A 13468-nucleotide genomic window follows, 5' to 3' on the forward strand; every position below is an offset into this window, starting at 1 on the left:
AACCCACCATTTGCACGTTCATTAGATATTAAAACTTTTAATACTGAAAGGTTGGAAAAATGAGACTTCATTTGATGCACTGTATGTATTAGCTATAAAGTGTTTACATTTTATGTGAGTAGGATCTGTGGCTGAGTTTGAAAAGTGTTACTAAACAACATGTAATTTGAGTACCAAGCATTTGGAAATATGCTTAGAAATGCCGTAATCTGTTATTTTTCTAGACAACAAAGGATATTGCTTTAAATGTTTTCCTGACTATTTTTGTATTATTTCTGGGAGTGGGTGGGGGGGGTCACAGCACCTTTCTCTACTGAACTGCAAAACTAAGGCAAACTAACTTTATGATGAGTGCAAATATAAACATGTGTCTGGCTGTCTGAAGGTGAAAAAAAAAAGTAGTGATGCATAATAATGTCACATCTGATGTAGCAGATATTTATTCTGTAGATACTTGCCATATAGGAATGTGGCATTGCTGCTTAACGCTGATGTTTTATACTGTATCTGATGCAGTAAGTTTCTAGGTATTTAGTCATTTTAAAGCAGACACAAACATAGCATATTCTGAACTTGCCACCAGTGTACAACAAGTTTTCTGGAGCACATATGAGTAGCTCAAAATATTTTCTGTTATTTAATTTTTACTGAAATTTCATTAAGGTTACACACACATGGAAGTTCATTATCACTTGTTAATTGTGGATATTAAATTTTACTCACAGGTAAGTAGATATAAGGATTTTAAACCCTACTACAGCATCAGGGTTTGACTGGCAGCAGGCCAGGTAGTAACGTGGCTGTGCAATGTGGTAGAGTATAACTACTGATAGTGGGAGTGCCCCAAAGGAAGGTGATGGAACTTTATGGACCTGACAGAGACTGGGAATAAGGTAACCACAAGACAGTAATGAGCTTGTGAAGAAGCACAGTGGATGCCTTCACTAGACAACTCCTAGAACTCTGCAACACACAACTCAAAGCAAGCTGAAAAACATTGTAGCACCCTCTCCATTGTCCCAAACAATTTTCTGATGGTACCTGGTATCCTACTATGCTTCCCTCCCAAATGTGGCAATTGCAAGTACTCGCACTGTAGTCCGAGAACAGCTAAGTAATAAGGGAGCCTGCAGGTAACGGGACAATTAGCAGAGAGTGAATGAGAGTGAGACAGAGGGTTGCAACTGGTAAATTCACCATAACATGGAAGAAATGACATAATAATAATAAAAACAGCTGTTTTTAAACAAATTACATGTGTATATATCTGTATCTATATCTATCTATATCTATATCTATCTATCTATATCTATATCTATATCTATCTATACAAACACACACACACACACACACACACACACACACACACACACACACACACACATATATATATATATATATATATATATATACATAGATATATGTATATATGGATCCCTATCAGATGATAGAAACCTCATATGACTGAAACTGATTTGACTGAGACCATAAGACTGAAATTTCAAAATACTGAAAAATCACTTGACTGAACCCCATAATACTGAAATCTTACAATGCTAAATTTCAACATACTGAATTGCAAAGTGGACGAAATAAAACCAGAATAGGTAGGGGCTACACCTCCCACACCCCCAACTATATATACTAACTCCAGGATTGCACTACAGTGGGGAAAAGGGCTGTGCCCCCCACACCCTACCTAACTATATATACTAACTTCAGGATCGCACTATAGTGGGGAAAAGGGCATATACCTTTTCCCCACTGTAGTGTGATCCTGGAGTTAGTATATATAGTTAGGGGGGGTGGGGGCACAGCCCACCCACATTAAGGGGGCATAGCCATCCACCTATTCTGGTTCTATATCATCCACTTTACAATTCAGTAAAGATTTCAGTAAGATTTCAGTATTGTGGGTTTCAGTCAAGTGATTTTTCAGTATTTTGAAGTTTCAGTCTTATGGTCTCAGTCAAATGGGATGCAGTCAAATGAAGTTTATAGCATCTGATAGGGATCCATATATATATATATATATATATATATATATATATATATATATATAAACACACACACTCATACATCACACATGCATACTATTTATCTAGAATATCCGTAACATTTTTCAAATTCCAGTATCCATAGCTTCCATTTTGTTGCTCGTCCCTCTCTAGTATAGATATAAAACAGGCGGGGTAGTTTGTTTATATGCTTTATTACATAAAAACACATCAGAATGGATAGCAGCATTGCAAAATATAAACAAACTGATTAACTGACAGACTATACAAACATATATGCTTACATCTCAGCAGCTAACTACAAAATGGCAGTCAGGCTCGCATGTGCTCAGTATTTATACACTTGTGCAAGCCCCTAGAAAGCTTCTTAAAGATGTATGCACATATTGATCTACATCCTCTCTCTTAAATAGATTGCCCTCAATGAAATTACATTGGAATAAGACATGCAATAATATAGACATCAGAAACAAACACAGTGTTCATGTCCAAGTTGCCATGCATCTGTAACATGGGCTTAAAATGCGACCTGATCTAGTAATATAGTAATCAAAGCTGAGTTTAGCAACAGGGACAGTCTTTGGTGAACAGCTCATATCAGGAACTTCAGGATTCATGTCAGGAACAGGCATAGTTACTGGAACATATTCTGGAACTGGAACACTGGACGACTCACTCTGAGGTAGAGAGTCTTTTTCACAGGCTAGGTGCTGTGGTACAGGCTTGGACACCAGCATCAAATGTTTCTGATTCCACCTAAACTCTACTCTTTGTGATTCCAAAATGTACAATCTCGGCTCTGGACAAATACTCTTCACAACTCCAATGTGATCATAACCTTTGCAAGTTTGCATTTTCACTGTCTCCTTCACATAATGGACTGAGCGGTTTGCTGGACTTGTCGTAATAAGACTTCTGGGCTAGGTATTTCTTTAACAGATGGGCTTTCACTGATCTGTTATTCTTAGCACTTGGAATGAATAAACTACTGCTGACTGCTAATGTAGTTCTGGTTTGTCTCAACAGAAGTCTCTGGGCAGGTGAACCAAGTTGTTTATCACAAGGAATATCTCTGAGATTCAAGAGAATCAGGAAAACATCACTATTATCTTATTTTGACTTCTCTAATAACTGTTTCACACTTTGAACTTGCACGTTCTGCCAAACCATTTGACTGTGGGTACTCAGGACTACTCATAACATGAATAAATTCCCACTCTTTGATGAATCTTTTGAATTGCTGGCTAGTAAACTGTGTGCCATTGTCACTAATAACTTTATGCGGACTACCATGGACTGCAAAATGATTCTTCACATTAGAAATGACAGTACTGGATGCTAGATTAGGAAGTAGGTCAGTCTTGAATCAGTTGGAATAAGAGTCTACTAACACCAAGTAATGTTGACCATTCCACTTGAAAATGTCAGTGGCTACTGTCAACCAAGGTAGTTCAAGAATTTACTTTAGATGAAGTGGTTCCTTCTGTTAATGTGGCTTTGTACTATTACATACAGAACAAGATGAAAGTATTCTCCCAATGTCTTGTGGCATAGAAGGCCAAAATACTAGTCCTCTCACCCTCCTTTTAGTAGAATCAGTTCCTGGGTGGCTACAATGCAAGATAGTAATATACTCTGGTTGCAAGCACTTTGGAACAATGACTTTTGGACCTTTCACGACAATACCATTATCACACAAAATCTTATCTCTGTAAAAAAATAGGGTTGCACTTCTTGATGTAAACTAAATTGTTTTGACAGCCATCCTTGATTAATAAAGTGGTTGAGCTTCTGTGAAACAGGATCTGAGGCTGTGTGACAAGATGTGTGGAAGAAAAATCTCTTACTTTCATGACTTCAAAATCAAGTTGCTCATTCTCAAGCTATCCAGTGGTATTTCTGGGTGACCTGGATAAAGTATCAGCAAGATAAAGTCATTTACCTTGTGTGTAGACAAGATTTAAACTGTACTTTTGCAATCTCAACATCACATGTTACAAACTGGCTGGAGCTGTATGCATAGGCTTTATCAAAACAGTAACTAGAGGCTGGTAATCTGTTTCAATATCTGGATAGTTTTACCATAAATATAAGCATGGAATTTCGAACATGCAAACACAATTGGAAAGAGTTCTTTTTCTATCTGAGCATGCTGCATTTCAGTTTGGGTTACAGATCTGGATGCATAGACAACAGGTAGACCCTCTTGAAGAATGACAGCACCAAGACCAAATTTCGAAGCATCACAGATAAGAGTAACTGGTTTCTGAACATCATAGTATCTGAGAGTTGGTGGACTGGCAATTCTCTGTTTTGGGGCATCAAATGCTCTGTGGTGCTCTTCCAACCATGACCAGGATACATCTTTACACGTCAGCTCTCTGAGTGATGCAGATATTTGACTTGGGTCTGGAATGAACTTGCCTAGATAGTTAACCATGCCAAGAAAACATTACAGGGCTTGAACATTGTCTGGAACTGGCATCTCAAGAATAGCTGTTTACTTGGAAGCGTCTGGTCGTAAGTCTGAACTGGTAAATAAATTACCAACGCAAGTAACTTCTTGTAGCCTGAACTTACACTTCTGAGGATTTAGCTTAAGATTCACTTGATGTGCTCTTTCCAGAACTTTATTGAGGTTTCTGTCATGCTCAACTTCACCATTACCTCCTACTAGAATATCATCTACTATAATAGCACAAGGATACCCAGGAAAAATTTGCTCCATTGCACATTGAAAGACTTCACTGGCAGAGTTTATGGCAAATGGCATTCTCAAAAATCTGTACTTGCAAAAAAGACTTCTTGTCAAGTAAAATTTGCCAAAAGGAACTCTTTACATCTAAAACAGAAAAAAAAACAGTGTCATTTGGCATCAGAGCTGCAACTTATTCGACTGTACGCATTGGATGATGAGGTCTTTTCAGTGCTTTGTTCAAATCTCGTGGATCAATACATATTCTGATATCATCTGAGCTTTTCTTATGAGCTGCCACCATGGAAGATACGCATTCAGATGTTTCTTCAACTGGACAAATTACACCTTGCTGCACCATTTTATCTAGCTCAGCTTTGACTCTGTGTTGCATAGCTACTGGAACTTTCTGGGCTGGCCTAGACAACTGGGCGGGCATCTGGGTCTAACTTCATGGAGTACACAACTGGAGGCTTGCCTAGTTTGTCTTTGAAAAGATCAGCATAGGTAGAGAAAATATACTCGATGAAATTAGAGCAGTGTACTTCCATATTAAATGAAGGCAGACCCATTTTCAAACTGTCTCTGAGCCCTAATGACTGGCATTGCCTTTTGACCACATAAAATAACAAGTCATAGCTTCTCCCAGCAGAGCAACATGAAAGTACAACTGAGCATTCAGTTTGAAACTCTTCACCACCATAAGCAACAAGCTTCGCACACTTTGCCAAAACAAGCTCCTCACCAGCACATACCCTAGTAAATATTTTTGCAGACATAACATTGCACTTTGAACTTGTGTTAACATTAAGCTTTATGGGGTTTCCATTTATCTGAACAGTACAAAGTATTTCATTCTTTGCCCTTAAATCTACTGCATTGACTGTTTCATGAAGCACTGACACACCATCAACATTAAAAGTAGGGTCATGGGTTTCTAACTGATCAACTTGTTTCTTGGAATGTTCTCTTTTAATAAAAGAATGTGTTCCTTTTGACTTACAAAACCATTTGAAATGATTCCACTTATTGCATTTGTGACATTGCTGACCAAAAACTAAACATTTTTCCCTTTTAGGCTCATGACTTCTTCCACAATTATGACAATTGGCTATAAAACTGGGTGGGGGCCCATTCTTTGAGTTTGCTGACTCACTGTTATGCTTCACCGAGACTGTGCGTGTTCTGGAATTTGCTAGAAAGCTACAGGGTTTCCCTGTGACTGCTACAGGGCTTACAGTTGCTGCCATGTTCTTGGGCCTATTTCTTTTAAACATATGCTGCTATCAACATGAGCTTTAGAAGTTACTGGAAGCATGTATTTCCCATTTGTAAGCATATTTGTGTGCTTTTCTGTATGCTCATTTATCTGACAAATCTCAATGGCCTTATTCAAATTTAAATCACTGTCACAAAGCAAAATCTTTCTCACAGCATCATCGTTAATGCCGCACACAAGTGTGTGTTTTATCAACTCATCCCTCAAATCACCAAATCTGCACGTTTTAGCTTTGTTTCTCAAATAAATTATATGCACTGCAAAAGTTTCATCAGGCTTTTGATCCCTTGTATAAAATAAGTACCTTTCCACTGTAACATTCGTTTGGGGGTTACATGTTTCTCTAAATTTACATTTTAAGCACTCGGGATCCTCCCTTGACTCAGCCGGTACAACTATATGATGGTTTCCCCCCTCTCCTGCAAAGACAGCAGGTGCATACACAAATGAATGCTCCATTTCTATGGCTTCTGAACCAGATAAAGTAAGCAGAATAAATGCCTTTGTATGGTCATCCTTATCAGAAATGCAGCCTGTATGAAAATATTGTACTCTTGCTCAAACCTGTCCAGTTCTCTGCAATATTATTCTCAAACACAAGTGGAGCAGGTTTTGGAAATCCATCTGCCATGCTAAAAAATTATGCCCAAACACACTGAAAAATATGGCCCTTGTAATTACATATGAACAAGCTGCTATAAGTGCCTGTCATAACATTCAAATGCACAATAAACTCTTTGAAATCCTGTACTTTGAAATATACATTGACATTGCTGTATTTTGTGAAATAATTGTACTGCAACAGTGCACAAACATGCAAACACTTCATATACTTCAGACAACTTGAATAGTTTTGATTGAAATGAAAAAGTAGTGCTTAGCAAAAAAAAAAATGTGGTTGTCTCCCTTACTTTATTCATTTTATGTGATTCAGACATTATTCCAAGCATTTTCCTTAGTTATTTCGAATATTTCTGTTAATATGTCATAATATCAAATATTTCTGTTACTTAGAATTTTGTTTACAGTGTTCTGAATGCCTTGTTTCATATTTTGCAAATAAGAAATACTTTGAGCAAGTTTTAATACCTGAAATTTGTTTCTGACCTGTTTTGCGAGTTATACGTGCAGTAGGGATGATTCACTTCTGTATTCCTCCAATTTTAACTGAGTGCCTCTCGGTCTTGAATCTGAGGAATCTGGATCCCATTTTGACACCATGTCACTCATCCCTCTCTAGTATAGATGACAAACAGGCAAGGTAGCTCATTTATATGCTTTATTACATAGAAACATAGCATTACAAAATATAAATGAACTGATTAACTGACAGACTATACAGACATACATGCTTACATCTCAACAACTAACTACAAAATGGCAGTCAGGCTCATATGTGCTTAATATTCATACACTTGTGCAAGCCCCTAGAAAGCTTCTTAAAGCTCTACACACATATTGATCCACACATTTTATGTTACTTTTATTTGAATTTAAACTGTTTTCCTTGCATTCTCTCCCTGTATTTCAGCACAAATGGAATGCTGTACTTTAAGTTAATCATATGTACCTTATCTTCAACCCTTTTTTCCTATTATTTCTTAATACACTGATATGGCTCATTTGTTATAACTGCAACTAGAGCAAACCACGACATACTGTATATCATCGTCTTACCTTACAAGGGCAAACTAGGTAATCATTTATTCATCGAGGCCATAAGAAGGACAAAGCATGCATGTCCACAGCTAGTGGGGTTTGGCTTTATTGGCCTGACTTTATCCATAACAGACTTAAAAAGGAAAAAAAAGTCATGGGCATTCAGAACTGCTATATAGCTGAAACACCTGATATCCTTAAGGGGTCATTTGTATATATCCCATGTTACCTCTAATGTGAGAGGTTTCAAGGAATCACACAGTAGAAAGTCTAGCTTGGCTAGATTTTTCTTTTAGTTTTTGTTGGTTGTTTTTTCTGTGTGAGCTTAGTACTCATTGCTTTGCTTTATCTGTTAGTGGGAAATCACAAATGCCTCTTTTCAGAGGCAGTTAGTGTTATTTAACTATAAAGCTCTTCAAACTGTTGTCTTCACTCAACAGTTATTATTCCATTTTCAGTGTATCTTACTTCTCTGTATGTGCTGGTTATGATGTCTGTTTTTGCCAGTCTGATGCTTCTTGTTCTACTTCACCACACTCCATCCCCACTAGCTGCCTCTTTTTATTCTGGAAAAACTTATCTCACTGAATATTCTTCATTTTTCAACAGACCTATCTATAGAGAAAAGAAAATGATTTTCAATAAATAGTGAAGTAACTACCATGTCAGGTTGCACAGCTGCAATGCAAGTTTAATAACTAGCTAAAAATTGGATGTTTAATAAAAGTACTTCTTCCTTGTCTTTTAGCCCTGCGATATGTCTAAATGATATTGTGACTTACTCTGGTCTTTCACGTTTGTATGTTATCTGCATAGCTTATGCTACACTGCATAGCAGTCTAGTATAGTGTGTAAAGGTTAAGCGATACTAACAAGTTTCCTTGTGCACTTTTCACTTTAATTCCTTCAATCATTGCCTACAAATTTCAAGAATTTGGCCTAGTCACTTGAGTAGATATTACTCTTAAATTATCATTGAAGATTAGGACACATGCCTTCTGGGCTTTACCTGGTTAACAAATATACAAAATAAAAACAAAAATATATTTTCTTCATATCATGTTAACTTTGGTCATATTTCCACTCCAGGTTCTTGTATTCATTTTCCATTAACAACCTGCTGGAGTGTGCAACATAAGGGCTGTGTTGTACTACTGAGTGCACTGTCTTTCAGATAAGACATTAAACCATAGTTCTGGCTGTGTCATTTGGTAATAACTCAGGTGAATGTACAAGATCCTATGGCACTTATTGAAAAGAGTAAAAAGTTGCTTTCTTTATATGCTCATAATTGTATTTTTGCATGTTTCATTATATTATACTTCTTATATACAAAATTATAAAATGATTGACTACTGAAGTGAAAACTAACTATGTACCCATCCTATATTTTCTAGCACAACCATCTCTTCATTCCCAACATCACATCATCCCCATTACTTTGTTCTACAATAACTCTCCACATCTTTTCCATAAATACCATATTGATATAAACAGTACTTTATCCCTCTTATCCATTTCTGATCTATTACCTCCTTTATATTTTTCAGAGGGTATCAAACTTGAATGAGTTTCTCTAAACCCCTTTAAATTTATAAATCTATTTAAAATAATCTAAAACTAATTTTTTTCAGTCCAAAAAAAAAAAAAGGTACTGAGATATGTCTGGCACACTGCAAATATTGCACATTGTTTCTATTACTATTGGTGCAGTATGTACCCTTTAACAGGTAATTTGTCCAACAAAAATATAACATAAAAATAATCACCTTAGCAGAAGTCCTAAAATACTTTCTGCCTCTCTCAAATTGCTGTATTAATATCCTTTGCTAACTCTTCCCACATATGTACATGAAAATGTTCCATCATTAATATTTATAGCAACCCTTTCTTTCTACTTCTACCTTAGCCATTTATATTTTCATGACTTCATTTTTCATTCACATGCCTTTTCTTCATTGCTTTCACCAGTTCATATCCACACCTCTTCATAGTTTAAACAGCAGAGTCAATGTCCACTCCATTTTCTTCTTTGATACTTGAAGTACTCAAATTAAAGTAATAGAAGCCATATATATAATGAGACTTATCGTATTAAGTCCCACATTTTCTCTGTTATTACACACAGCTTATCTCTTAATATGATTTAGTCTTGATCCCTAAAGAAAATTAAATAAATATACCAGCAATTCATTGTACATCATTACTGGAAGTAACAGACATATTTACCAGCAGGTTTAATAACAGGTATGCATTCAACATATATGCATTCTTCCTAAAAAACATTTTATGCCCTGTTGCATTTTCCTAAATAGTTTTATTACCATGTGATATTTTTCAAACATTCTTAACACATAGATTTCAGTTTTTGTAAAGTGCATTCCAACAATTTTTATTATATTCTCAAACCCCTTACTTTTTTCCTTATTCAAGTGAAAAACTTCCCTCATCCATATATCCATATCCTAGTCTTAAATATGAATACCAAACCATCTGTATTTAAGGTAGTAAGCGTGACCTCACATTACTTATCATCTCCCATTCTACCCATTCCAAATCATTTACAAGTCTATGTATTCATCACCATCATAAACAACCACATACTCAGTAGACATCTTTTTTTGTTATTCCTATCTTAATGTATCCTTTTCCCTACTCATGGTTAACTACTACTGATTCCTACAAGCTATCATATACCATCTCTAAAACAGTAATCATTTTTTCCCATTCCCATATTATCCTAATTTTCCCCACATTTCTCTGTGGCTTAATATATAAGATGCTTGGCAGTATCACATACAACCAGTCTCCCTTCACCTTTTTCTCTTATTTCATCATCCACTGCTATGTTAACCATAATTAGCAGTTTGCTTTTACTGCTACTCTTCACATATTACCTCTGCTCCATAACCTTTTACATTTGTTTCTGAATTGTTTTCATGAATATTTTATAATCTGTGTTACCTAATGGCATGAGTCTCTAGTTCTTTATTTCTTTTATTTCTGTTTTTCTATATAAAATGTACAACTCCACTAAATTTTTCTTCCTCGCCATTTAAAAAAAAATCCTTCTCACATTCAGACATCTGTAAAAGTAATAATCCAGGTGCTCACTCTTCCTTCCCCTCATTTATTACTTCTCACTTTCCTATTCCTGTTATTTGTAATTCTATTCTAAATCCCTCTGCAGCTTTATTATCTTTCTTCTATCCCACCCCTTATCTTTATATATCTGTCCATGTATTTCTCCATATTTCGCATATACTCATCTTGTTTATATCATACTAAATTTTCATCTGTATAATTATAATTTTTTTCAATGTCCTTAACTTCTTTTCCTAAAAAAGTGATACTACATTCTTTTTCCCTTTTTAAAGAATTTCTGATTAAATATTATCACTCAGTCAGACTTTCCCTGTTACAGTCATAACTTTTTGCCTCATTAAATTGTTCACTTCCTAGTTCTAATAACCTCTCTTACATTTTGCATAGTTTACTTTCTCTCTTCCTCCCAATCTGAATATATACTTATACTTTTCTTTACTAACACCAGAATATCAAATATTTAAAATGGCATAATTGTTAAATGATTTCCTCTCCCATAAATGCTGTCTTTATTTTCATAAACTATCACTTTTTCTATATAACCTGAAAATAATTCCCTTTGTGATGATAGGAGGTACTGCCAACCATGCTAGGAGAAGTAGGGCTGTGGATTTGTGACAAGTACTGGCACAGCTAGTTAGAACTTTGTAAATAATTATAAGTCATTTGTACATCAAACTAATTTGTAAAGATGCTTGTGCTGAAAATGTATTTGTGAGGTTTGCGTGTGTTAAAATGTATCAACAATGTGCCCTGCTAAAAGTAAAAGAAACATACATGCATTATTGTAACTGTTTAAATGTATACATTGTAACAGCATATACTGGAAGTGAAGAGGTTAATCTTAATTCACCCAACTTTGCAAAATATTCTTGAAATTAAATTACTTTATGGTTAAGTCATAAAGATATTATCCCACAGTTTTGAAAGGAGACAGAGACTCAATGCCTGTGCTAGGGAATAGGTTGTAGCTCATGTAGAAAGAAGGGAAGTGTTTTACGGTTTTATGACTTCCAGGAAATTTGAGCACAGCTCTATCTGTGTGGATGGTAACACATAGATGCTAAAACCGTAGCAGCTTCTAGTGTTGGGGAGCCTGGTGACCAGATATGATGTCATTGTGTAATCATCTCAAAAATAATATTTGGATATTAGTAGGAGATTGCTGTCAGCACTCTGTATTCTGTCTTGGATCTGACAACAAGGACCACTCACCCACACATTGTTTTGCCATGCAGTAGTCTGTAACTTAACTAGGAAACAGTATTTTTTTTTAATTAGTCAGGAACATTTAGTGAGATTAGAAATAATGTTTTTCTATAACTGTGTGAAACATTCCATCTGTGTTATTTTTAATATCACCTGTCACTGAAACTCTGGTGTTTACTCTAAATAGATATTTAGTATTTTCTCATTCTTTTATTATTTATTATTAAATATATTTAAACTTTTCATTGTGGCTGGTCTTTTTTAGAAAATATTTAAGATTTGAGAGTAATTATATATATTTATTTGGTGATAACTGTGGCCACTCCTGAAAGCCTTGCTGTTTGGTCAACATTACCATTTATATTAATATTAATTTCACTTAATATAATTGGGTACCCTTGCAAGAGCCTTAGGTAGCTGGTTTTGTAGTGCTTGGTGGCAGTGATAACTGCCTTATAGTCTGGCCAGAAAGGAGCATAGCTAGTAAACCTGCGCCAGCCTTTCCTGTGTGTGTGTGTGTGTGTGTGTGTGTGTGTGTGTGTGTGTGTGCGTGTGCAAATCAAATCTCAAAGTGTGTGCATCAGCTACTTGGAGCAGGGACATGAAACACTGGTTTTACAGAGAGAGTTGTAGAGGACCTGGCTTGGGCACTCAGCTGAGAACTTAACTCTGCAGCTATACCAGTGGGGACTCTTATTGGGGACCTGGAGGGAGACAGATATATGTTAAGAGATGAGCTGCTACTCTTGTCCTAGACAGATATTGAAACCCAGACCCCAGGATGAGTATGTTCCCTGTGTGCTCTTAAGGGAAATTGTGCTTGATACGGAGAGGTCTGCATCTGGAAATACTAAGTGTATCCACTTGTATTCCAAGTGAATGTCCCTCTCCAGTGTCAGTGGTGAGGATTCATGTTCCTTGATTACTGGTCCAGAGTAGGGCCATCACACCCTTCTTTCTTTAATTCATTCTCAGCTATTCTTTCCCACACTGTCAGATTGCTGGAAAATTCTGCATCTTTGGCACCCCTAATATTTATCCCAAGTCACCTGAACACAGGATAAAATCTATTTTTAGCCACAGAGTTCCCTTCTTTTAAGTATACCGTAACTTCCATTTCTAATCAGTTTGTTGATTTCTTTATGCAAGCTCTACTTATAATTTCCTTAAATTACAGTTTAAATTCATTACCAAAATAATGCACATATTGACTACAGCATATTTTCCTTTCCAGACATTGCCATCATGTCTTCCAGTGCCTTAAAATTATGTTTCAATAATAATGCAATCCCACAACATACTTTTCCTACTGGAAAAAGCTTTTTCCAATAACAATACAACAATCTCTCAATTTTACACATGCTGTATCCAGTAAACAAATTATCAAAGTCAAAGTAAATGTTATTGTCATTCAGGCTCCACAGCAAGTACAACTGAATGAAATTATGTTACTCCAGGCTCTATGTGCAAACATCTAACATATGCAACAATTCATGTTACTAC

This window comes from Protopterus annectens, chromosome 6.part0 (genome assembly GCF_019279795.1).
Source record: "Protopterus annectens isolate FY-2018-M chromosome 6.part0, PAN1.0, whole genome shotgun sequence".
Lineage (NCBI taxonomy): Eukaryota > Metazoa > Chordata > Ceratodontiformes > Protopteridae > Protopterus > Protopterus annectens.